The sequence below is a fragment of the Coturnix japonica genome, chromosome 1 (assembly GCF_054131305.1).
Source record: "Coturnix japonica strain WE chromosome 1, WE-NBRP24, whole genome shotgun sequence".
Lineage (NCBI taxonomy): Eukaryota > Metazoa > Chordata > Aves > Galliformes > Phasianidae > Coturnix > Coturnix japonica.
In genome coordinates this window covers 90,480,531-90,506,972 of record NC_140663.1, presented here as the reverse complement: position 1 = coordinate 90,506,972, position 26,442 = coordinate 90,480,531, and the positions used below count along the sequence as shown (strand labels likewise).

Sequence of the window (26,442 nt, the reverse complement as noted above, 5' to 3'; positions counted from 1 at the left end):
TAAAATAATAATAACAATAATAAAAGATGTCCCATCCAGCAGTGGTTCCTTCCCTGATGGAAGTACTTTGATGGAACTTCCAATTTAAACATATATGTAAGCAAACCAGCTTTACTTGCTTGCTGTAGAACTTTATAAACAGATACTACAGGGTCAATTAAATAGATCAAAACCATTCTAATCTTAGTTACATGAATAATTATTATAATAAAAGGCAGTAGAATGTGTTTGCTTGTTTGTTTTTAAGGGAAAGCAGCGAGAAATTGAGACACCAAAACATACTTGCAAGAAAATGCAATAGTTCAAAAATAATCTCTTCTAGTGGAAATCTAAGATTTCTGCTCCACCATGTCTCAGATGCCCATTCTCAGCAGTTGTGTGTAGGTCTTCTAGCATGTGCACTGCAGCACTCTTGCATTTGTATTCTGATCATATTGGGGCTTGTACATACATGGCATGTGCTGTGTTTATCATCTACACTGTCAAAGGATTGTAAATATATCTGTTTGAGCAGACTTATGGGAAAGGGATCACAGAAGTGCATTTGAATTTGAATTAGATAAACTAAGCTTCCCAATTAATTCCAATCCTGCTTTATATATATATATATGCATGCACACATTTCCAGATATTTCTCTGTACTTATATTTAGCTTTATTGTCATCAACAGTATGCCAGCAGGATACTGTTCAAAGCAGTTGCTTTATAGATGCAGTCAGCTATTTCAAATAGAAGCTGTATTCATCAAAAATTCTGCCTTCATCAAAACCAACTTCTCTATTTATGGAAATGTAATGGTTTTAATTTAAATGCCAATGGTGCACAAAGGCTAATGTGAGACTAACTTAAAAGACTGTAAATGCTTCAATCTTGTTGCAACAAATATTTTCCTTCCAATTTCTTTAAATTTAGCTTGTTTAATTACCAGGCTTCTGTTATTTCTCCTCTTTACAGAGTTATTCTAGCAACTCACTTCTAAGAGAGATAAAACTGCTCTATATGGAATCTTCCCACAGGGCTGTGATCTGAATTGAAACTGTTACTTAATTTATTACAGAGTACACGTCTGCTGTACATGCTTTTTCTCTGTCACTGCATGGCAAAAATACTGGCATAATCCTTTCCAGTTCATCAATATTTGTGATGTCCAGAGTGAATCAAATAAAATTTGCTATTCGTAAAACTCCAGCATCCCATGGCCTCTAAATTTAAGACTGAGTTTTCCTAACCACATTTGAAGAGGTTGAATTCTCCCAGATTATCACTAACTATGAATTGCATGTGGGTGAAACTCATTTTTCTAGCTTCCACTCCTCAAACCTTTACAACATTCTCCAATTTTACCTCTGGGATGAGCTTCCAAGGGCTTGCTTTTCCTGCCTATGAGATGAGAATGTCTATCTGTTCAAAGTCTCCAGTTTGTCCAGGAAAGTATTCTATGGCTATCGCATATCTCTTCCACACCTTTCCTCTTTTAAGGCACCAAATTCTCAGTGGAACCCCCTGAGTCTTAGGCCAGGAGACTTTCAAGATAGTTTATGTGCAATGAAATAAGCATCTTCATCTACCTCCCACAACCTAGACTTAATGCTCTGCCTTCTTTTTCACCTTTCTATACTTGGCTGCTTCAGTTCCTACTGGAACATATTTAGCAACAGGTAATCTGTTGGTTGTTGCTTTTATCAATGACTCCTATTCAAGAAGGGAAAATGGGTGAACTGTAGCAGTAACTTAGTCTTATACAAACCAAAGTGCCTTCCGTGCACTTCCAACCATTTACTGCTTGTATGTGCAAAGCTCACCTCATTCCCTTCTTATATCCTCCTTCCCTTAGGGGCATTACCAGTCAGGAGTGCCTAGTGGGAAAGAAGCAGGGTCTCTAGAGAAGGGATGCCAAAGTATACATAAATTTCACAGGCAGAAGAGGGAAAAAAAGGAGGATACATAAAAGTACTTGTCTTGTTGTTCATGCAGTAGCATTTCCTGCACAAAAACAAGTGAGCCCTAAGCATGTACTCATATGGCTGCCTAGTCTCCCTGTTCAGATGCTGCTTTTCCTGCCTTTGAAAATAATTAATTGAAAAAGAAGGCAACTTGGATCCACCAGCCACACCAACAATAAAATTCCACAACCCAAACCAGAGCTCTTGGAAGTCAACAGAACATCACATGCTGATTTAAAGGGTGTTGGATGGCAACCTTGCCAGCTTATCAGTGCACAAGAGTGTGTGTGCACTAAACTGTAACCAAATATATGTTTGCATCTGGAAGCACTTTTAAAAAATGTGATTTAAGTATAAAAACCATATGAAACACATAATTTTGTAGGAAGTCCTAACATCACAACATACTGCTAAAAGGAGAAGCACTCTACTGGCCTGGTCCCCGGTTTCTGAACAGACATGAAATGGGAGAGCCCTGAAGGGACAAAAATCCTTGTCTGGAAACAATAATTCATTATTGCATATGCTGAAGAATCTGTTATTTTAGAGAAGCTCTATGTTATATCCACCAAAAAGGGTGTTCAGAATTTCACAGAGAGAAGCAACAGACTTTCAGAAATCGCTTTAGCAGTAACCTTCTTTTCTGAATTCCTCCTAAAAGAATGGAAGAGTGGTCTGAGATATTCCCTTGAACTCTTACTGACCTAAAGAGGGGAAAATCTTGGCACCCTAAGCACTGAACTTGTCTGACAGGCAGGTCAGCTGCTAAGAGACAGAGATGTTTCTTCCTGGCATTAAGCTTCAGGAGCACAGGAGGATTTGAGATGCATTGCTGAACAGTGGTCTGAAACACCTATGTCACAGCAATCATTTTTGCAAACACTGTGCACAAAACACATTCCTCCCATAAAGAGCAATTTAAAAGCATGCTTTATATATCATTTATTTGTATATTTAAGAGTGGACCAAGTGCTTTTTGAAGTCTTACTGCTTGTATTCATCTCTGCCATCACATCACAGTATGAAAATTCATCCTCATAAGTGCTCACCTCTAGCAAAGTACAATGAGCACATGGCTAAATCTCACTTCAAAATATCGAAGTTACATTTTCCACCTTCTAAATAGAATTTTGAATTTTAGCTCTTACTCTATTGTTCTTTCAGATTAGCATTACATTAAAGTGCTGCATGAAGTGGTTATTTTGCTTCATTTCTGTTTCATTTTTTCTTTTCTTTGTGCCAGGATCCATAGCAGAGTCAGTGTTGGGCAATGATGCTCCTGTAAAATTGGTTCCTACCCAAAACCAAAACTCACACTGAACTATGAGGTGTATAACTAACTCCTTCCACAAAGAAATCACACCACATCAGAAGCACAACTCCTTAAAAATTAAGTTCTTAAGACAGCCTCCAGGATCATATCTGCAATGCAGATCACTTAAAGTGAATAAGAAGCAAAGGGCCTAGAAGGCAAAAAGGGGAAAAAAGGGAAAAAGAAAGAAAAAAAGAAAAAAAAAGGAAAAAAGAAAGCTTCTAACTGTATTGAATACACCTGAACCTGCAGTATTGCTGAATCAAGGGATTTTAAACATTTTACTTTCATTTGCTTTTACAAAAAAGATATATAATGTTACATTTTTATAAAACAAAAATGTAATAATAAATATTAATGGTTGTTTTCCCTTATTTACAATGATATTAGGAAAAGGACAATTAGACATTAGATCCAACATTTCAGAAAACTATCCATGTAATTAAATTAACTCATAAAAAGGTTAAAGGCATTCATGTCCACTGAGTATTACTAATATGACTTAAAAAGAATAGGCAAGCATTAGCATTTTTAACAGTATCATTCTCATCTTCAGAGAAATTGACAGAAGTAAATAGGGTACATAGGAATTACATGTGGAAACATAAAAAACCTGAAAGTACTTTAAAGTCAGGCTTTTATCTCCAGCTCAGGTTGTTTATGCGGACTTCAACAGAACTAGCAAAACAACCAAATTCTGGATAAACTCCATGTTTCAAAAAGTACATTTCCTCCATCTTACATTTTATTACTTAGTATCTCGTCATCCCTATCTTATTGCTTATTTTGCAGCTAGGTATCTCATACAGATTAGTAAGAAGTTCACATGATCACTTCAGCACATGTGATCAATGCAATAGCATATAAACTTTTCCATACAGAATAAAATGCCCAGTAAGCAGGAAAGAAAGACAAACAAGAAGTTCTTGTTTGCCTATAGCAAGCAATTTGCATCTTTTTAAGATCCTGTATTCAGTCCTTTATTCTTTGCAGTAGCAAACTTAAGTTGCCCTGTAAGCAGCAAATTGAATGAAATCTGCTTTCTTACAGTTCTAAGCTATTTGCTCTGTAACTCCTCTGTAACTTCTTTCTTTTCACTGCAAATGCCCCAGTCTCTCCACATTGCCTATTACACTATCACCAGGCAGGAGAAAACTGTGCTGTGACTAGTCTGGGACTATGCACATCTTGTCTGGCCACTGAGCTACTGCCAAAAAGAATGTATGACAGCAATGTTCTGCCTGCCTTTTCTTCAAAATTGACATCGATTTGGGTTTTGTTCCTCCATAGAACCACATATTTTCATAAAACACAGTCACTGAAAATTCTACATTTCTAATTTGACTGAAAGAAACAAAAGTGTTTAAAATCCACAGAGAAGGAAGAGGAAAGGGAGAACTCTCAAACCATCAGAGATCATAGAATCATAGAATCATAGAATCACTCAGGTTGGAAAAGACTTTAAGATCATCAAGTTCAACCACAGTTTAACCATACTACCCTATTTAACAACCTTCCACTAAATCATGTCACTGAGCACCACATCCAAATGGTTTTTAAACACATCCAGGGAAGGTGACTCAACCACATCCCTGGGGATCCTATTCCAGTGCTTAACAACCCTTTCTTTAAAAAAATGTTTCCTAATATCCAACCCAAACTTACCCTGTTGCAACTTGAGGCCATTTCCCCTTGTTCTGTCACCTGTCACCAGTGAGAAAAGATCAACCCAGCTCTTGCTATAAGCACCTTTCAGGTATTGGAAGAGAACAACAAGGTCTCCACTCAGCTCTATTAATGTGAAAGTTCACAAGCTCTATTAAATAGCCAAGGGCTTTTGTGTTGGTCTTTTTTTTTTTTTTTTTTTTTTTTTTTGCTTGCTTAAACAGATTCAAAGATGAGGCACTTAAATCCATTCTCAGGAACTGTGAGAAGTGACCTCATCTTCAATATGGCAGGAACCTAGCATTTCACTAAGTGTGACCTGCACTGTACTTAGCATTATAAAATACAGGACTCTCATTTCCTCCGTTTTAAATATACTGATAAACACCTACAAACACATTCAACCAGATGCAAGTAATTACACATGCAAAACAGAACACTAAAACTGCAGATTTAAAAAACAAAGTAAACAAAAAGCTCTATATACAAGATATCAAGTTCACACAGCTGGAATTATGAAAGAACACATTATTTTTTAAAGTTTGAAAAAACATTCCACGCCTCTGGAAAAGGGGAAACAGGGAACCCCGAATAATTAAAAACAACAGCAATGATCTGATGAGAAACAAACTAATTAACTAAATATGGTATCGGAATGCAAGATAACACACTATATTACAATATAATACTATATAATTCTAATTGGAACTACTAAATCTAATATAATGAGAGAGTATCTGAAAGCTGAAGGCCTTACACTAATGCTGAGGCAATGCGTTCATTTGGGATGAGCAAAAGGGAGGAGAGCCTGGTCTTGTGACCTTGCCAGGGGCTTTATCTCCTCTCTGAACGCAAAGTCTTTTGGGGTATGTAGTTCTTCTCTTCTGGGACAGGTGCCCGGAACTGGAGCATTAAATATTTAACTCCCAGTGTACTACATGAAGTTATGATGTGGAATAATACCGATAACGAAAAATCATAAAACCATGACACTGAAGAACAAAGAAATTATGTTTCTAGTAAAAATACCATTTGATGTAAAATATAATTATTAAACATAGCATTCCCCATGACCTATCAAAAATCAAACGTTGGTACACTGTGTAATGGAGCAGTACTTTGCACCATACTATAAGAACAAAAGGTTGCTGAATTCAGTGGAGTGAGCAGAAGGTACGCAACGAATTAGTCATGCTGCCTGTCCTGCCTGAGAATAGCCAGCTGGTCAGGTAACTGAGCTGTGCCTACCAGCCAGTCACAGTTATGTCAGGAGAGATGTTGAATTAGTGCAATGGTGTATAAGGGGCAAAAGAGGGGAAAAAAGAAAAAAAAAGCAAATAAAGGCACATCTGTAAATTCTGAGTTGGTACAGCATACTCCTCTTCAAATTCAAGTCTAGAAAAGCTTCTTGAAAACAGGCATCTACCTGTATTGCACCTATATAAAACTCAAGACCTATTCACTCCAAATACTTCAAAGTGGCATTCCCTCCTGTTGGGAAAAAAAAAACAAAAACGACTTCTCCAGTAAAAAATTGACCACAACTCTCCACTTCTGTTTCAGTAGTGAAATCAAAACAATTTCAGGAAACAGAGCCAATAGTAGCATTAGAATGCATAATCTACATCTAATTTGGTTATTAATAACGCATGAAGAATTTGGAAGATGAAGAGGGGGCTGAATCCTTCTCCATGTGAGGTGCTCCAAAATGGCAACCTTACTTCCATTGCTTCCTCAGCACTCAGCTAAGTTAAAACCTGGAGATGTGCACAGGTCAAGCTCTTTCATGCTCTCCGAGGACAGGACACTCAAAGCCCAGTTTGTCCTATGATCCTCAGAGCAAATAAAACATGTCAGTGTTCTGCCTGACACTGCCAACAGGCACATTATAAATAGCTATAATTTAACATTTCCAACATAAAATGATTTCAATTTATTTATTTTAATGTATCTCAAAGCCCTTAGAAAAAGAAGTCCACAAAATACCTGCTGAATAAGTTATTTCAAAAATTGTTGTTCAAAGCCTTTCATTGAGTTTGTTTTGTTTACTTCACATTTCACTGATATATAATATAGTGTATAATTTATTCTGCTGCTTAAAATAATTTTAACATATTTCCTTTAACAAATACAAAACAAAACAAAAAAAAAATCACCTGTGTTTGTGACTATAAAATGTAAAATTTCAGGCCAAAAAATACATTCCAAAAATGGCAGAGCAATTGAAAGGAAATGGCTTGATGTAACCTAAAAGATGAGTAACTTACCAGAACCTGCAAAATTTCTTGATTCCCAGAAACTGAGCATAGATTGTAAAAGAAGAAGGGAAAAAATATATAAAGGGAAATAATTTGGAGAGTCCTACTTTTTATCTAATATTAGCTATCAAATTGTACAGTTTTTGCTTTACACACCAAAACCAGAGTAAATATTTTCAGATGACTTTGAGTGGATGCCTAACATTAAAGAGACAGAAGAAAAGTGAGAGAAGCGGCAGTGAAAGAGCACAGCAGTTCCTTCATCCAGCTCTGCCATGAAGGACAATATTCTTGGCAGGATGTCACTGCTGCTGCTTTTTGGAAAGAACGAAAACTTCTGACAGCAAAGGCACAAGAGTGCCAAGGTAGGGCCACCTCTTTACCTTCTTCTTCATTTAACACCATGAAATGTTTTGTGTCCTGGTGGCACAGTGGTAGAAGTGCCACTTGCAACACCGGAGGCCCGGGTTCGCATCCCCCCTGTGGTGCAAGTGGTAGAAGTGCCGCTATGGTACACAGGAGGCTCGAATCCTGGGAGTTGGACTCGATGATCTCTAAGGTCCCTTCCAACCCGCACAAGACTGTGATACTGTGATAAATGCATGTTGTTCAAAACAGGACCGATTAAAGAGTTTGCACAGTTTAAAGACTTATATTAAAGACCTGTGCACAATTCCCAAAGCATGGGCTCCTATCAGTGACTGATCTTTTAGATAGAGTGGATTTTTCTCTCATTTTGTGTTTCTTCTATGTTTAGGTCTTGATTTTGCCTCTTAGTGTCCCACCACCCTTGTTCTCTTTGTTCATTTGTCCACATATTATAATTACTTGATTAACTTTAAGAGTCAAATATCTCTCCCATTGTATGTTCTTCTATCACTTTCACCATCACTTTCTGGGTCAGTCTTCTACTGATACTTTAAATTTGTTGCAGGACAGTAAAACTGAACAGAAAGTCAACTTGGGTACTGAAAAGGTCAGGTCTTCTCTCTCTGTGTTTCACGGAGAGCGTGTATAAACCTTCTGTTTCCCCTGAAACATGCTTTCTTATTCCCTCAACTATTTACTGAACTGCAAAACCTGATACTGACAATTCTCAAGTTTTGGTGGTTTTTTTATATATATATATATTTTTAAACAGATATATGTTTCCTAGATCCATAAAGCTTGAAGATCAAGAAGTTATCTAGGTAATTATAGTCACAACAGAACTTCAAAATGTGTTCCGATTAAACTTTTTTTCCCTCTTTTCTGCTTTAATTTTTTGGGTTTTTTTTAATGAGTTCTTTCAAAATTGTTCAGTTACAACATGGGGTTTCTTTCTGAAATGCTCTGTCAATATTGTGATTCACTGAAACCATCAGTGCCGCAATTCTCTTGTTCCTGTCAATTTTCCTTTCTCTCCTAGCATAGACATTGCCCTGTCTTTAAACCACAAACTATTTCTTCTCTCTGACAGAAAAATCAGTCCTGAAATTCCACATGACCTGCAGGCAGCATGTTTGTATAGGGTATTGATGCCAACGTAACACGTTGTGTAAATAACTTTTCCTTCTTCTATGCATTACTTTCCTAAACCAGAATAATGCTAAAAGTGAACCTCCAAAGTCACTTTGCAGCATAATTCACAAAACAAATTTAGTTTTTTCCTTGACTAAAGATTGAGGTTGTTAAATAAAAATCTTTCAAATAAATGTCAGCTATACAACAATTATGTTTAATTCTTTCAAAACATCTTTCTTCTCTAACCAATGTAAAATCCAATATAATTATTACAATTTGAACTAATGATTATTTCCCTTTATCCAAGTAAAAATTTCTATTTTGAAACTATTTCAAGACATCCAAATGATGTTTAAACTTCCTGGCAACCTTGATATATTGCACTGGTCCTCTGTGAAAACTTCATCTCAGATGGCCAGTAGGAAGACCATCATCAATTATCACTCCCATCATTACTACAGGGATTTTCATGAATCATAAAACACAGCTATAGGGAGCTGATATTATTATTTTAATGATAAACATAAGCAGAAAATCATCAGTAAATTATTCTCCTCCTCATTAATCCCTTTCCCCTTCATCAAGCTGGTCATCAGAGCACAAAGAAATGTTTGATAATCCTCTCATCAGGTTTCACAACACCACAGTGCCTCTCTTAGCCAATGGAAGCCCTGCAGCACAGGGAGGGCAGGTCCCCTGCTTGCGTGCCCATGAGGAGGGGGCTGCCCTGAGTCCTCACAGCCCTGATCCCCCCGCAACTTGTGAGAGGCTCCCCTGTGCTCCAGAGCAGCACAGCCTGAAGGGAGACTAGCTCCTCACAGTTTCATTTACTGTCAGACTTTCAGAGTGTAAAGAGCACTTCAGCAGGTAGCATATATTTATGTTACAGGAGAGGATGCATTTTTTTCCTACAAGGTGAGCCCTGAAACTCTTAAAAGTATATATTTAGTTGCATTGTGAACATGGCCAAGGCTTTCTTGTAGAAAATGTAAGGTTAACCCAAGTCAAAATACATAGGAATCCAATTCACAAAAACAAGAAGCATGAAGTCCATTCAGATCACCTCACAGCATCACCTGCTACTCTATACTGCTTAGCATTTCTTTGAAACAGTTTTCACTTTTTTTTTTCCATTAAGTAAAAAAAGAAATTCAAAAAATACATGCAAACTCAAGATCTCAGACTGGCAAATGAACACAACAGATGAACAATATGAACTGCACTTGAAAGGGACGGCAACATGAGGTGAGCCCAGATCTAAAGCCCCTTATGCATTTATCTGTTGCTTAAAAAAACTGTATTCTGCTAATTGTTATCTTCAGATTAGCTAACAAACTTAGGGAGACAGGTGAAGAAACAAGTTAGAACATACTATCTGTGGAGGCTTCATCTGATCAACTTCTTATGCTGACTGGCAGAATTATCCTATCAAATGTGCACTTTTCCTTTAGCTCCAAATAACACAATTCTCTGCATCTTTTCCTGAAACTCCTGACTGAGACTATTTACTTTCTGAAAAGAAGGCTATTTGAGTAAAGATATAACAAAGATCACTTTGTGCAGAATTAGACTTCTGTTGAAGGAAAAAACACTTTTAGATTAATTTCTCCTCTAAATCACAGGCGTCTTAAACATCACATACAGAGCAACTTTGACATGCTTTGAAGATTTATGGCTCTAAATTTCACCCACTCAACAGTTTTTGCAAACTTATTTCTAGTGTTACTGTCAACATGCTAGTGTTTAATTCTGCTGCTGTGCTAATAAAGCAGCTTTTTCAAACGAACCCAGTGACTGGAATAACGTAATAACTCAGATCAGATTTATTACCACTACACTAGAACTTATCCAGGAGCATTCTGTTTCCCTCCTTATGAGAGACAAAAGTTATGAAAGCCTTATCTTCTTTGTAGTTTTGCAACTTACCTAAAATTTAGATGGCTCCCTGGTAGTTTTGGAGATAAGTATGCAACTATAAATCCTTTGTTTCTTCTTAGCAGAAATCAGAATCACGGAATGTTGTTTTAAGAAAAATTTATGTGCATCACAACAAAGGAATGCAAAAAAAGCAGTAAGAAAACTTGAGAAAATGGAATAAATACGGACAGAATAAAACTGGCTTCCCCCCCACCCCCCCACCCCCAAGCCCCAAGTTTGTCAAAAGAACAAAGCATACACAAACAGCATATAAAACCTGAATTAAAAATGCGTTTATATAAAAAGGTTGAGGACACATGTTTTTTCTATCTTAGCTTGAAAAATAAAGGGACACAGCAATGAGTCTTGCTGGCAGGCAGATAACTCATAGGCCCTGACCCTTCGACTCACCAGGAATTCAAACACAAAGCTCTTTTCATAGTGACCGTGCCATACATTCTCAAGATAAGGCAGCAAAATACAGAGCAATGCAGAGGTGCCACAAAGCTCAAACTGCAGAAAACCGTGCACAGAAATTCCGGACACTTCTTATTCACCTATGTGCAACCACACACCAATGGCTGGTTGCAAAACTCTTTCTTTGCAAACTGGAAGCTGTGCAGCATGCTTTAGAGAATGGGACCTGATTGCTGGAGCAAGCAAAGGAAAAACAGAGAGCAAGCAGCAAGGAAAGGACCGTCCCTGCGCATTTCTGCACCATTCAGAACTGCAGTGCACATCCGGACAAATAAGCTGTAACACAATGAACTTTGCAAAAGGATAGCTGTGGTAGAACGGAAGGGATTTTAGAAACAACAGAAACAGCTACATTTCAAACAACATTTCAAATCTGGACTCACCATGAAAATGCAACAGTTGCCTGCAGTTAGTGTGCTATTTTCTGCCCTGCTCCAGTGCACTTTTTGCCTAGTTGTCCAACACTTGGGAGCTCAGAGCTGCCACACAGAGGCCCCTTCCGTGATCTGGCTTATTTGCCTGTCAATTTGAGTCTCGGCTTCTGTATGATGCAGCTGTGCACTTTGCTGAAGGTCTAATATCATTTCCATAAGCTTTCTCCCTGCCCGGAGCAAGCAGTTTATTATCCCTGCTCAATAACTACTCAAATCACTTTTCTGGTACTCAGAGGGATAAAGCTTTAAGTTGTTAAGGAGTTCTTACTAAGTAGTGGGTGGAGAACATAAGCTCGGTACAAGGAAACTCTGCGCATAATCAGAAACGGAGAAACTTCCTCCCTTTCCCCCAACCCCTCCTCTCGACAGGCGAAGCTGCCAGTGCCTTCTTTACAGAAATTTAGGAATGTAAAGGGAGGACTCAAAGGGGCCCAGTCAGACAAGCCTTTCTCAATCAATTAGCTTGCAGCCATTACTTGTGACCCTAGGTCACACAACATAAGTGTGTGGGGTGTGCCTTTAGGGGTACACTAAAGCTACTTATTAAAACTTACATAACCAAAAGCATTCAAAATCAAATAAACTTTGAAAGTTGTAAAACATTTTCCATGGATCACAATTTTGCAGGAAGAAGAGCTTTGAGTAATGAAATGTTACTTTGCTTTTCCAATAACGAGTCACTCGATGGAGGAAACTCACATTTTTGTACTTTTTTTTTTTAAAAAAAAAAAAAAAGACTGAAATGTGAGAAACAGAAACAACCTTTAAAGCAGTGTTTGCCTTGCAGTTATGAAAAGCTAAAAAATATTGGCGAAAGTGATAGCTGATGAAGTACATGATTGTGTTTCCTAAAATAAGACTATTGTCTGTAACTGCAAGGGGACAGAAGTTTGTAGGATAGTTTAATTCATGCAGTTCAGCATGTGCATTTTATTTCTCTCCAAGAAATGAGTTGCAAGCATTGGATTCTACTCTTTGTTTTAGTACTCCAACATAGCAAATCAAACAATAGATAATTAAAAAATAATAATAATAAATAAAAAATAAACAAGATCTGACATATTTAAATACTGCACTAAGTTATCCCGCACTGAACACGGGGAGAGAAGGGTGTAACTTAGCACGACTGCCACATGACAAGCATACACCCCTTGGTGCGAGGAAAAACTTCAAAAAGACCCTCAGCTTCATATCCTGCCAACCCAATGACATGGAGATGATGCCTTGGAAAAACCCATGAGGGAGTCCTGATTTCAAAAGCAGATCTATGACAACCCCTTTCTGGGCCAAACAAGATCAATGCACTGCAGGGGTGATGCACTTTAATCTCAAGGTGCATCGCAAAGCATCTTTAAGTAGTGCCACAGATCAAGGCTCACACAGAGCTGGAAAAAACAATTCACACCAAACTTCTCTCTGTGCTTAAGGTAACAACAACAGCTGCACAAAAGCTAGGAGAGGACACAGGGAAACACAAAATAAAAGAGGGAAGTAATGGTAATGTACTGAAATTCACTGAGGATATTGTAGACAACCTGCACCCTTCATGTCTCTTCTCCATTAAAACTTCAGTCGAACTCTCTGAACAGGCGGCATGGCTTGTGTTAGTTCAGACGTTCATTCCAGAGATCAGATTGCAGGATCAGGGCCACTGAGTAAGTGCCCTGGGGTAAGGATTTTGCTTCTGTCTTGCACATAAGACAGCATTTAATAAATTAGGTCACCTTTAAATCCCTGGAAAGCTCTGGCAGTAAAAATAATAATCATGGAAATTTATATTTTGAATGGAAAACTAGGCTCAGAATTAAAACACTAGACAGGGATTTATGATATTCGGGTTCTGTTCCCTTTTGTGTCTCAAACTGTTCTATTGACTTGGGACACATTATTTCACTAGTTTGCATTTAAACCAAATGCCACTTGCTGTACAGATGGAAGGCTTTTGCCTCCTCAAACATTATTTATTAAAAAGTGATGATAAAATGCAATATAGAAACCTTTACAATAATAGTTCACCATACATGCTCTACACAGTGAAATTAAAGCCGTATTGAAAATAAGATGTTTACTGTCCAGGACAAAGTAACTGAAAACAAGAAAGCTATCCACTTACACATCCACATCCACATCCCCTAACATCTCTAAACCCACAATCCATTGTGGGTTTCAACAAACACAGCCTTCAGGAGACAATACAAATCCATGCAAATGAATAATGGTATAGACTTCGTTCTCTCTCCTTTAGCCACCTATACATTACATTCCTGAAAAAGCTAAGGTTGAGCCCTTAAACACTAAGAGGTTAAAGTCCTTAACAGAAGAAAAAGATGGTAAGGAAGGCTGTCCAGAGTGTTGTTCTCAGCAAGTGTTAAGAAACTGAGAACTCTTGCCATGTTTGCCCAAACCTAGTGATCCTCCATGCTCTCTATAAGTTAAGGAATTACCTTTAATTTGAGGTTTCCCTTTAGTGTACAACTTGTAAAGCAAGATAGACCTCAAGCACTCTATTTGCTTATATGTTGCAGATTCACACACCTTTCTTTGGGAAAAGTTGATATGGAAAATTTACAACACAAATAAAGACATTTAAAGGATGTTTTTAATGTAACTTAAAACAATGCCTCCACACTGGAAATAATAATAGAATAATGGCTCCTCCTGGCACAGCTGAGTCCCTGGCTAAGGGCTCTTCCTTTTCCTGATTGCTGGCTGTAAAATTACCCCTCTATTGGCTCCACTCCATTGCTGCCACATTACAGCCAAGCAAAGGCAACATGAGTCATTTCAAACTAATCATGAACGAATAACAATTCAAAGTTAGAAGGAGGACAGTTTTTAAATCCATCATGCTATCCAGAAATACATAAAATTCCTTTAGAATTCTCAGGACACACTTTATGAGCAAGACTCTCTTTAATTAATGAAAACAAACACCACCTTAGTGTTTCCATTTTTACAGTCTACTACAGGATCAGTGCAGACGAGACAATTTCAAGGACAAATAATGTAACCTTTGGCCTATTTTTCCACTTTCTGCCTTTTGTCCTCAAAAGTCATTAAGTTTGGAGACCTACCTTACTTAGACACCATTAACATTTTCTTGTAGATGTTACATTTTCTTTTATTCTAACCAGTAAACACTCACCCAGGGCACACACATCTTCTTCCTTGCACCAGGATATTTTCTACACTTACTAACTCAAAGAGAGCAAGGAGGTGAAATGAAAGAGCACTATTTAAACCTTTTCTTTGTGAATGTAGATCATCAGGCCTGGAGTACAACCAAGTTCAACCATGCCACATTGGGGGATCCTTTGAGAACGGAACAAATTTTGTGTTATTTGGGGGGTTGTTTTTCTGCACAATAACTAATGAATATAAAAGGCAATACTGTGTAACATTAATTTTCAAAACAAGTTTTACTCCTCTACTACATGTGTTTTTAAGTGAAACTATATTCATTTTAGTTAGAAAGATAAAAAAGCTATGTCACCTACAGCAGAGCGCATGAAGATTACAATGTTGGTAGTGGTACTCAGTGAGATATTTATAGCTTAAGTCTAAACACTTTACCTGAAAAGCAATAGCTTCTTTAATGAAATGAAACAACTAATTCTTGGGGAAAACAACAATAACAACAACAACAACAACAACAAACAGGGGAAAAAAAAAAAAGCCTGGAAATACTCTACAGTACTCAGTACTTTGAAACAGATCTTCCACTCTTTAAATCTCTCCCCCCTGCCTTACCCCACCCCCTTTTCCTTTCAGGAAACAAAACTCAAGAAGAGAAAGAGAGAGAGAGTCAAAAGGTTACAAGCCGGCTTGTAAGCGCAAAGAACGTGAGAGGCCCATTCTTTCCCTTAACACCTGACATCCCAGGGTACATTTTCTTCCGTTCCGAGTCTGGAGGATTAGACATGCAGCTCCTATAGATAATGCAGGCTGTGCATCTCATTCGCCATGCACTGCTACTTGAAGTTCTCCTCCTACCTCTGCCTTTGTAAATTGTTCTCCTTCCTGCTGCACAATTACAAACTTAATTAATGTAAATTTGTATTCTATCTTTAGACCCCGCTCAGATACCCTGTCTGAGGTCTAGATAAAAGTTCGTACTCAGAACTCTAGAGTTTGAAAATGTGACAGAAAATCAGTGAAATTATTAAAACAAGAGAGTCTATACAAATCCTAAAAAGTGTTAGACTTGTTAAAAATAATCCTCAGTGAAAACTTTCATGACAGCACTGTAACATTCCAGCTACCATTCCAACACACAGATTTTCATGATTTTCACAACTTGGTAAAGTCATATCCAAGGCACATTTATCACAACTGTAAAACAATGAAAGAGATAGAGACAAAAACTAAATTACCCAAGTTTTACCTACATTTTCCCTGATACCAAGACCCTTGTGCAGTGAAGATCTGCTTGCTCGGCTGATGCTGAAGGAACAAGGAAACAATTAGCTCTAATTAGGTGTAAACCTCAACACAGAATAGAAAAGGACTGAGAACAAAGTTAATTCTAAACATCAGAAGTCTTCAGTCAAAAGGACAAAACAGAAACAAGTTTAATTAAGGTATTAAAGGTAGAGCCCATAATGATCAACATCCAGCTAGCCTAGTCAAAACAAAAACTAGGAGTATAAAGTGTTACAATATGATTAATCAGACTATGTATTATTCATAGACATTGTGATATATTTTAAAGATAGTTTCCTTTCAAGAAAAGATGTTTATTCCAAGGTGAAGTTGAGTAAAAGCTTAAAAATTAATTGACAGAAGTATGGAAGCAGAGCAGAAAAGTTGAACTGTTCATTGTGTAGGCTGCTTTGTGGATCTGGTGGCACAGTAGCTCTTTGATACTGCTCAGCAGTTCCAACAGAACATCATCAGTCTCTGCTTACCGTCATTCCTCACCTACCCCAACCCAAATACCAGACTTCTTGTGTTTTCTTTTATATCTACTAAACATCCAAACATGTTATAGGATGCTTTTATTTATTTATTTATTTTTCCTAAATAAGATGAATAATATATTACAAAAGGAATTTGAGAAGGGAAAATAAAGACTAGAGATGCAAATCAAAATTCTGACAACTGATAATGAAATCCGCAGAAACACACTGAGAGAAACTGCATTTCCAGAACTCGAATGTATGAAAAACTCAATGAGAAGATCCCAAAGAAGGCTTAAGGGAAGACAACAGAGAGCTCAAAAGCCTTCCTAGATTTTATAACTACCAGGATGACTTTCCTCAAGAAATTCATTCTTAGAACTTACTTAGGCGCTTGTGGTGACAAACTGCCTTAAGTTGGCATGATTTTCATCCAAGAAATAAAAATAAGTGGATTTGACTTTATCCTTTGTTATCTTATTCACAGGCTGAAAGTTTGTCTTCTTACTTATATTTCTATTACTTGGGTCTTAGAAATATATGGGTTTATAAAAAGACTGAGATTAAAGAGAATGGAATTACTAGGACATGTATATTCATCTTTGTTGTTCAGGTTTGAGGTACTCTTGTCATTTGATCATATAAAAGAGACCAGGTACCTACACCTACAACATTTTTTTTTAGCACAACCATTTAACAGGACAAAAATACAACAAAACTCCTGGAGAGACAGATACCTGAATGAATCTCAGCATCTCTATGAATGCTGGAACAAGGTGGGTATAGGTCTGAGATAGCTCAGAAAAATTGTCTCTGTGATTGAATATGCAGGGCTGAGAACAGAATAAAAAGAGAATATCTAGCATTATTTGATGTGAACAGATTGCATCCTGCATACTCGCACACAGCTCATTAATCCATTTATGTCTACAACCCCCGCTCTATGTTGATGAGGACAAGCCATAAACCTCTTCTTGAAAGAGCCTTAACCTCCTAAAAATGTTACAGAACTCCTTTAATTTAAACTCATAACAGGCATGAGAAAACACAGGTGGGTAAAATCTTTTTCTGCCAGCGCCCACACTAGCAGTTAACACCTGCATTCAGAATAAAAGCTTGGAAAATTGTTACCTACTGCACATCTAGGCACACTTCCCTGACAAAACATTACATGAGAAAAAAGCTTGGTCACATTTGCTCCTAATCATTTACTATAAAAGCTAATGTTATTTCTTTGTGAACTTTTTTTTTTCTTGATGTCCTGAAAAACATGACCTTGCTGAAGCTCCTCAGTTAAAAATGAGTTCTCAGTGGAAAAATATCCCTACAGTATATTCTCTCTCTTACCAGGGAATGCTCCAGCAGTCAACTTCAATTTGCCTTAAAGACAAAAAGGCATCTCTCCAGGGATAAAAATCAATTCCCAAACTGTCAGCAGCAACATACAAAGTTTAGAAATGTGCTTAATTCAGCACAAACAAATGCTTGTAGATTGTCAGGCCAATATGTGAGAAGTGACTCTTCCATTAAATAAAATCATGAGCAAAACGAGGGGGGAAAAAAAGAAAGGGAACAAAAATACCATAAGCAGATTTATTTTTTCTGATATTTATCAAGCATAGTAGTGAAGAAAAAAATAATGAGTCCACTGTTCATTAACAGATTACTGATTATGCTTAATATTATTTTCTTTGCTATTAATTTTTTTAAAAGATGTTCTTTACTGTTGTATTCAAATGCAGGCAAAGGCATAACTCTATATCATTAGGTAATGAGCAGCAAAGAGTTTGGGGCTCTGTCAGTTTGGATTTGCAATTTCAGGTGACTGACAAAATGACCAGAAAATGAGTTCTCCAATTTGGAGACATTGTCATAAACTGCAGCAACTGCATAAATAAGTCAAGCCATTCCTGGCTATGGATGCGCAGCAGGCATCCCCTTTTCTGCATTTTCCCTCAGACCTGAGCAGGACTAGAAATGACAGCTGGAAGTTCTTGTCTTCTCTCCTGCTCACTGTGGCCCCTGCATGAACTGCCAACATCCTTTGGCCTTCCAAAGATGTGTTTGCTGCCCACCTGCAGTGGCAGAACATCTTGAAAAAAGCCTCTGCATCCACCATGAAACAAAGGCAGTCCTGGGATCTGGCTGGGAGAGCATGTGGGCAGGTTGAGCAGCATCTTGCTCCCATCTGCAGGCATTCCTTCTCTTCTGGAGAAAGGGAAGGGTTTGCTTGGTGGGCTTAGTCCAGGCCTATAGCGCAACCTTGGATACAACACCCACTGATCGAAACTGACAGAACAAAGATAGATGATACTAATGCAGTGAGTAGTATGCCGGTTTAAGAATTGAAAGAGTGATTCCTCTCCCTCCCTGCAAGATACTGGGAACTTGGATAGGTAGCACATTTATGGAAAGAAAACTCTAATAAATAAGACCTTGAGGATGTGCGCTTTCAAGATGGAAAAGCCTTAAAACATGCTCAAGATTTGAGCAAGACTCTGTTCTAGATCTCCTTAGTCATCGAGGCAACCCAGTTTCTAATTTGTAAAATCTCTGTCCAGAGCTTAAGTTGTTTTCCACATGGGCTTCATCGTGACGTAGGTTGCATGGTAACTAGTAAAAGTTTTCAGTTTTGTTATCACATGGGTGTATACTTCAGAAAGTCCTAAAACAAGAACATGCTATTCAGAGTGAAAAAGTGGATGTTTTGAAAAACACTAGGCTGTATTTTACATAAAATAAAAGCAAACCTTCAAACCAAAAGCAACCAAATAAAAAACAAAAATAGCCCCTTTCCAGAAAACATTTAAAACAGACTCACTGAGTTTCAGTAAAGTTTTTCAGAGTGATGCAAGAAAATGGATACTTCATCCAATAAAGTGGCAACTAAAGAACCATCAAAGCAAAACCAGTAAGAACCAGAACACAAAACAGTATCATCCAACTAATACAGAAAACATAGAAAATTAAACCAAGAAATATTTGTATAGAACATTATGTTCCATGTTGGTGATCCACCACAAGGACATATCCAAGTGTCATTAATGTGCTTTTATGTTATTTTCTCTACAGTACTATGAGAACAGAAACACCATGAATTATGATACACTGGGGAAAGAAAGAAAAAAGTATATTCAACAAGGAATAACTGTAAGGCAAAAAGTTGCCATTTCCTTCTGCTGTTAACTTTCAGAGACAAAAATGCAGTCAGATTTCCACACACTGACACAACTTATCATGTAATTTTGCATACAAGACTTCTTGTGTCAGAAAAAGAATGGCTATTGCTACTCTCTGAATTGCTTCATTATAAAGCTTTCTGAGGATATTACCAAGGATTGGAAAGGCAGGGGAAAAAAAGCTTGTACTGATTTATCTTGAAATTCAGGTCTAGACTATTTGCAACTGATACTTCAGAATGGCCAGAAGTTTTTTCATCACTACTTTACCAAATAAATTTTCTGATACACAAGATCAAAGGTAAAGATTAGCTCAGGAATTCAGCCATCATTTACTTTGGCAGTGTGCGTATGTTAGTAGATTCTTTTGGCCCTCCCCAGGATTAACATGAGTTTCCTGAGATGGCATGGGGCTCATACAAAAATCTGAAAGTACAAAGCTGTGCAGCTTAGCTTAGTCATACAGGAAAGTGAACTAGAACAGCCAAACTATCCTGCATTCAACAAAAAGACTGAAAAATGTTACAGAATTTAGAGATCTCTCTCATTAGACAGTTCCCTCAGTACACTGTCGAGTTACCATTTTAACTGTCTGTAATACCAAAAATCTTTCTCCGAAACAAACATATAATTTCTTGCTGAAAAATAATTGAATTACTAATTATGAGTATAAATATTTTTCATTGAATACAAAACCATTAGTGTTTCCTATCAGAACACTAACCTTTCTTTTTTTTTTTTTAAAGAGCAGTTACTTTCGCTTTGTTCCCTTTCCTGAAGGTACCACTGTTGTTACTTATTACTCCCAGAGTATATATATGTTGTTATTTTTGCTGTATTCCGAAGATGACTATAGCGCAAGACCAGGTCAGAAAGCCAAATAAATGGGTACAAGTCAGGACCATATAAACAGGGATCTCAGGAATAAACCTCATGTTACATCCAGCTCTTGAAGGCAATGATACATTTTGTTAAAGGTGAGCTGGGCAGTTGACAGTGCTTGTTGCTGTCTGTGTAGGCGTTCCAGCATTGTTGCATTTCCAATCTTTTATTTGCAAACAGAAGCTCCCTAGTTTTCCAGGCATGAAGGCTGCTGTCTCTTGCAGAGTCAGGAGCTGCAGCCTTAGGCACCAGGCTGCCGCTGCTAAGCAAGCAGATCACAGCTTGCAGGAGTGTTGCTGCAAAGCAAGCCAGAGCAGACCATGCAGCTGGGGCCTGCAGCTGGTCCAGTGGCAGCCTCGGAGGAACCTACTGGCTTTTCCTTTTTAGTAGCCTGGGAGCTGAATTACCCTGAAACAACCAAATCCTGCCAGTGACCTTAATAGCTGGACTGGCAGCCACATCTCCACTGTCAACAATCTATTTACAGCTTCGAAGCCATATTCTGGCAACTCCTTGGTTAAGATATATAGGTTAAGAAAAATGAAAGCCCATGCTCCTTTGCAATACCACATTGTTATCTCACCCTTCACACTATGTGGTCTGCTCATCAAGTGTGTTGAGCCCCGCAGCAGTGCAGAGGGCAATGGAGACCATGACCCTAAATCCTTGCCCTAAAGGACGATGAAAAAAACAGTCTGGAGATTTCCTAAGGGAAATCCTTGCCTGGACTTTATAAGAGGCAACTGGAAGGCTGTTGTGCTTTCCCTGTCCACTGCGTGAGAGCCAGACAGTGTCTGAGCGATTACTGTTTGATTTGGGTTAAGAGTCAGACACCACCTGGGGCAATGTCCAGACTGCAGCGAGGTGTATTATTTCCGGAAACATAAATGAATAGGTGGGAATTTGCAAATTGTAACATTTTATACATGTAGCACACCACTGTGTTTCACTGCAAAATACCAAAACTGAAACATTATTCACTGTTATTTCTGCACTAGGCAATTCCAGTACTGAGAGTAGAGCCCATCTGCAAAATCGCAGTCTTCTCACAGCAGCTGACATTCCCCTACTCAAGGGTGCAAATGCTGCCTTCCCTTCTGTACTGTTCCAATAGGAATCTGTAAAGATAAACATACACCAAATCCTCCAGTGGCAAAACAGAAAAGCAGAGAACAAGAACTGCCAAGTGAATGGAAGAGGGTGCTAAGCTCAGAACACCTTCATCTTCATTGTGGCTGTGAGCCTTTTGTTACTCAATTTAGAGGGGGGAAAAAACTGTGCCTGATCATCAGTAACTCCATTATTGCAAAGATATAAAGAAAATAAATAAATAAATAAATATAAATAAATAAATAAGGATGCTCTTGTTTGTGGAAACATTCATGCCCCATGCAGGACCTTCATTTCATCTTTATCAAATACGGACCATACATAGGCTCTCAAGATCTGCCTTCTGGAAACACCACATATTTTGTGAAACACACTAACCTCCACCAAAGGGTCTTTTTTTCTCCTTAGCATCACAATCAGTCTTTTCTCATTTCTGCTCATTATTTGTCAATACGTTGAAGGGCATATAGGGGTAAAGAAAATGTGCTCGACTTCTTTTTCAGACAGTACATTTTATCACCTTTCACTGCCTGGCTTAAAACATTACATGGGTATTCCTTTCTTAGTGTCACTTCACTTACCCTGTTCATGCTGAATGGGCTGACAGCTTGTAGTTCATGACATTATTTCTATCCTGCCTGAATGACAGTAACCTTGCAAGCAGAAAAAGAAAAACAAAACCAAAACCAAATAAACTTAAATGCATGACCTTGGGGATGACAATGGCCAATAATAAACTTTCTGAAATGATTCTGATCTGGGAACAATTCCATGTGTACAGGGACCGCATATAACTATGCTTTTATCAAGAACAGGACTTCATAAGCCTACCCACAAAACACTGTATTTTTAATATTTAGCCAACACTAATTTCTAGCCTTACTGAGCACGACAGGTGGAAAAGTTTGCAGCACAAAGGTGCTCAGGTATGCTGGACACAGATGTGAAAAAGCTTTTGCTTAGGATAATACACACCCTCTCCTTTTTCCAGTGCAGTCCTGACACTGGAATGGCTATTTGTACCATTAAGTGCCTCAGAGTATCAGGTTATTACCTTGCAAATGTTCTCTTTATTGTTTTTGTCTGAAGGAAAGATGAAATGATTGCAGAGTTTGAAGCCCTAAGGAGGTTCCACAGGGCACAGCTCCCTCACTACAGACCAAGCCTGGCAGAGCACAATGCACAGCTGAACTCCACATACAGCATTACACATGTGTCCGAAACTCTAACCCAGGGGGACCATCTTTAACGCTGAGAGAGCACTTCAGCCTCCACTCCCAGTCAGACCTCTGGCTCTCTGCTGAGGCTGTGGATCAGGGTACCAATTAGTGCCAGCTGATTGCTCTGCTGATGTGCTCACCTCTCTGGGAACCGGTCTGCAGCCAGCAATGCATTTCATCTAGGTCAGTGGATGCTGACAACTTTGCAAGGGATTGACAAAGGCCCAATTTGGATTAGCAGTTTAGCTGGAAGGTCCTGTATCCCACTGCCCTCCATCCGTTCTCACATATGTAATTTTAATATAGCAACTTCTAGACTACAAATTCTACAAATTGACTACATTTAGAAAACTCCATCACCAAGAACATTTATGAAGTCTCCCATCCAGTGTTACTGGGAAATTAAACTGTGTTTTGCCCCCTTAACCTTTTGCTATGAAGACCACATTTAAAGGATTTCATTAGGGCCAGAGGTTGTAGCATACATTTCTGTTGCTAAGTGAAATGAGACATGGAAAAAACTGGCTTAATTGGGGTTCCAACAGAATACTGGTTTTAGAATAAGGGAGTGAACAAAGAAATAGCTATTTAAGAAGGGCCCTCCTCAGTTCAACATTCTAATGGAAAATTTGTATTTTGTTTGTATTTAGGCCATAGAGTACTTCTAACGTGGTTAAAAATTTGCTGCTGCTAGAGCCAAAATGCACATTCCTTAGTGTATGCATATATGTATATATTCTTTAAGCTGCAACTGTCAATTTCACTAGCTAAACTTCTGCCAAATGCTTTCTAAAGGTCCTCCAAAGTTTATTCCAGTGCCACTCACTACTACTGGGACAACCACCCTGTGGTGGTTTCTTCTTACATTCCTAAAACTGCTAGATAACAAATATGGGCTGAAGATTCAGTGTGCAGTCTGGAGACTTCAGGGAGAAAATGGTATCATGTATCATGAACCACTTTCCTCAGTTTCACACTGATTTATTGCAAGAACTTCACTGCATTAGACAATTTGCATGAGATACAATTTTTACCATTACGTTAAATGAGAACAACCACAATTTACCTGCAATCACGTGGTGCAAGGCGAGATCACAACTGCATCTTTGGCAAGGGAACTTATAGTTGTTTGCAGTTGCTAAAATTGTATGATTATCAGATCAAATTAAGGCTGACATTATGTATGATAAGATGAAGCTCTTACAAACTTTCTATGCATCCAATTCAGCTCATACATCTGCACTCTGGAGACACATAAACACCGAGCAAAAATAGCAGGATATCTGCTCAGTATTGTCAGTCACTGAAGGTGCTCCATTTCCTTGACTCCACTAATCTTTGGCAGATGATTGCAATGCAGTAGCTCAAAGGAGACAGGAAACAGAAGACTGAGACACCTCATCAGGGTTCCACCAAGTTTCAAAGGCACTGGCAGCAAGAAACATGATAAAATAAAAAGCCAGAACAACAAGTGCAATGCCCAGGGCTAAATTTATAAGTTATATTGTATGAAGGATCATAAGGCAGGCAATCTCCTGGTGAACATCTGTACAGTAAAGCTTTAACCTGAAGGATTAATTTGGGTAGACTAGTCCCAAACTCAGTTTTCTCTTGCATAGGTCACATACAGAAGGGTGTGGCAAAACACAAGCGACAGTTGCATTCTTTTTGTTCCCAGTCCCAAGACCAGTATTGAGAAGGGGTTTCAGACAATTCAAAGGGATATTCGAAAATGGCAACATGATCTTTGCTGCATTCCTGTCCATTTTGGCATGGCAACATTGCTTGGAGTTCTGAACTTCTCAAGCAGAGCTGACTCTGCTCAATGTGGCACTGATTATGACCACTCTGCTGTTGACTCATGCTGCCATTTTACACCTACTTAGATCAGGTTCAAATGCCTGCTGTAAAGGATTTCTATATTATTCCTGTTTTTTGGAAGACTGAGCTGAGGGGAGGTGTTTCAATGACTTTTGTATGGAGAAGACACTGCAATTGTCACAATGAACTACAAGATGAGTCTTTACTTTGCATGGATGGGAGCACACATGCGCTTGGGTATTTGTACATCACAGGGAAGACTGCATAATACTGTATTAAAAAGGACCCTCTTGCTACCAGATTCCATTCTGTATGTAATCCAGAATCATATCTATTAAGATATAAACTAAATCCAGCCAACTAGTACCTTCTGCTAAGTAGGAGGGAAGAGGCTACTTATAGAATATCATTCATTTTACGAGGAAGTTGGACCATTTCCTATTAAAGACAGCAATACTGTTTTTAACATAAAGAATGAGCAGTAATTAAAACTGCCTATTTATGGATGTGGCAGATAAATCCTGAAAGTCCTTAAGTCAAGCTTGATTATCCCCTTAAAATCTGAGTTAGAGCCCAACAGAAGTGATGAGCTTGAGACAGCTTTATTTAGTGTGGTACTATGACCTTTTGTAGGTCACTAGGTCAGAGAATATCAGTCACCAGGGCTACCTTTTCTGATGGCTTTAATCTTTGAAACCTCCCAGTGCAACTGTGTGACCCATCATTAGCAAAACATATGAAAAATGGCCAAAGTGCATATCTGATTGCATGTCACATCATAAATTACCAATACGACTATTTTGAATGACAAGATGTCACTGAAATAAAGCAAGAGAAAATATATATATATATATATATATATGTGGAAAGTATTCCCACCATCCCAACTGTACATAAGCAGACATGACCATGATGAACTGATGCTCCTGATCTCCAGGCAGGAGCAGTCACTCACCCCACCAGACCAACCACCCTGCTGTGCTGGGAAGCAATCTGTCAGAGTACGCATTTTGATCTGCTGAGCAGCTGAGACCACAGATTCTGACTCCAGTCTCCACTGCCAGAAGGACAGGCTTACTATGTGCCCAGCCCAACTGCTGACAGCACCCAGTCATTCACTCTTCCTGCTGAAATCAACTTGACTGAGCTCCCCAAGCAGCCCCTTTCTAAAAGCACCAACACTTGCATACCTTACAGACTGGGAGGTGTCAGATAGCAGTGACCATCCATATCTGAATGCACAGAAAAGCAGGAGAGTTCGAGCAGGAAGGCCAGAGGACATCCCAAATGAGGAACGCAAGCTCCAAATTCACAGTGAACTACTGAGACAAAGAGTACACCTCAATGCTGTTATAAAAATGCGCTGCCCACAGCATCCACAAATAGCATGGGTTTCCCTGCAGGGAGCAGAAGGGCTGGGCACAGCCTGAAAATGCCTCAGTTCCCCAATGGTACAAGCGGGATTCTGTGATACTCTCCTGCCTCACTGCCTCTTACAACACACCTTCCTGACCAAACTCCAGTTTCATCTACTCTTTTACAAAAGGTTTCACTTGATTAGTGTTAAGGTTGTTCAAATACCTTTACTCATAAAAGCAGATATATTAAAAAAGACATTTTTAAAGAGACATTAATCCTCAAGTCAAGACACTGAAGTCAAACTAAACATAAAAGAACAGAAAAACACACTGTAACTTGCTCAATAGTATTAAAAAATGCTAAGATGGCAGAATGACACAGAAGTAATAAGAACTGAAGAAGTAATAAGAGCACTCTGACCTCCGCTGCTTTGAAAGTGACGGAAATTTTTCTAAATTAAGAAT

At 38.4% G+C, this 26,442-nt stretch overlaps 1 protein-coding gene across 42 annotated transcripts in view; it reads right to left on the bottom strand.

The window, feature by feature from the left end:
- Window positions 1-26,442, bottom strand: part of LOC107322457 (uncharacterized) — a 416,365-nt gene that overhangs the window by 300,077 nt on the left and 89,846 nt on the right. For 41 of the 42 annotated variants that reach the window (XR_014938941.1, XR_014938924.1, XR_014938907.1 and 38 more), the window contains exon 1: window positions 11,459-11,748. The exons of the other annotated variant lie outside the window; for it this stretch is intronic. The gene's annotated coding sequence lies outside the window, so the exon portion shown is untranslated. Of the gene's footprint in view, window positions 1-11,458; window positions 11,749-26,442 lie in introns of those variants that run through there. 42 annotated transcript variants of the gene reach the window in all.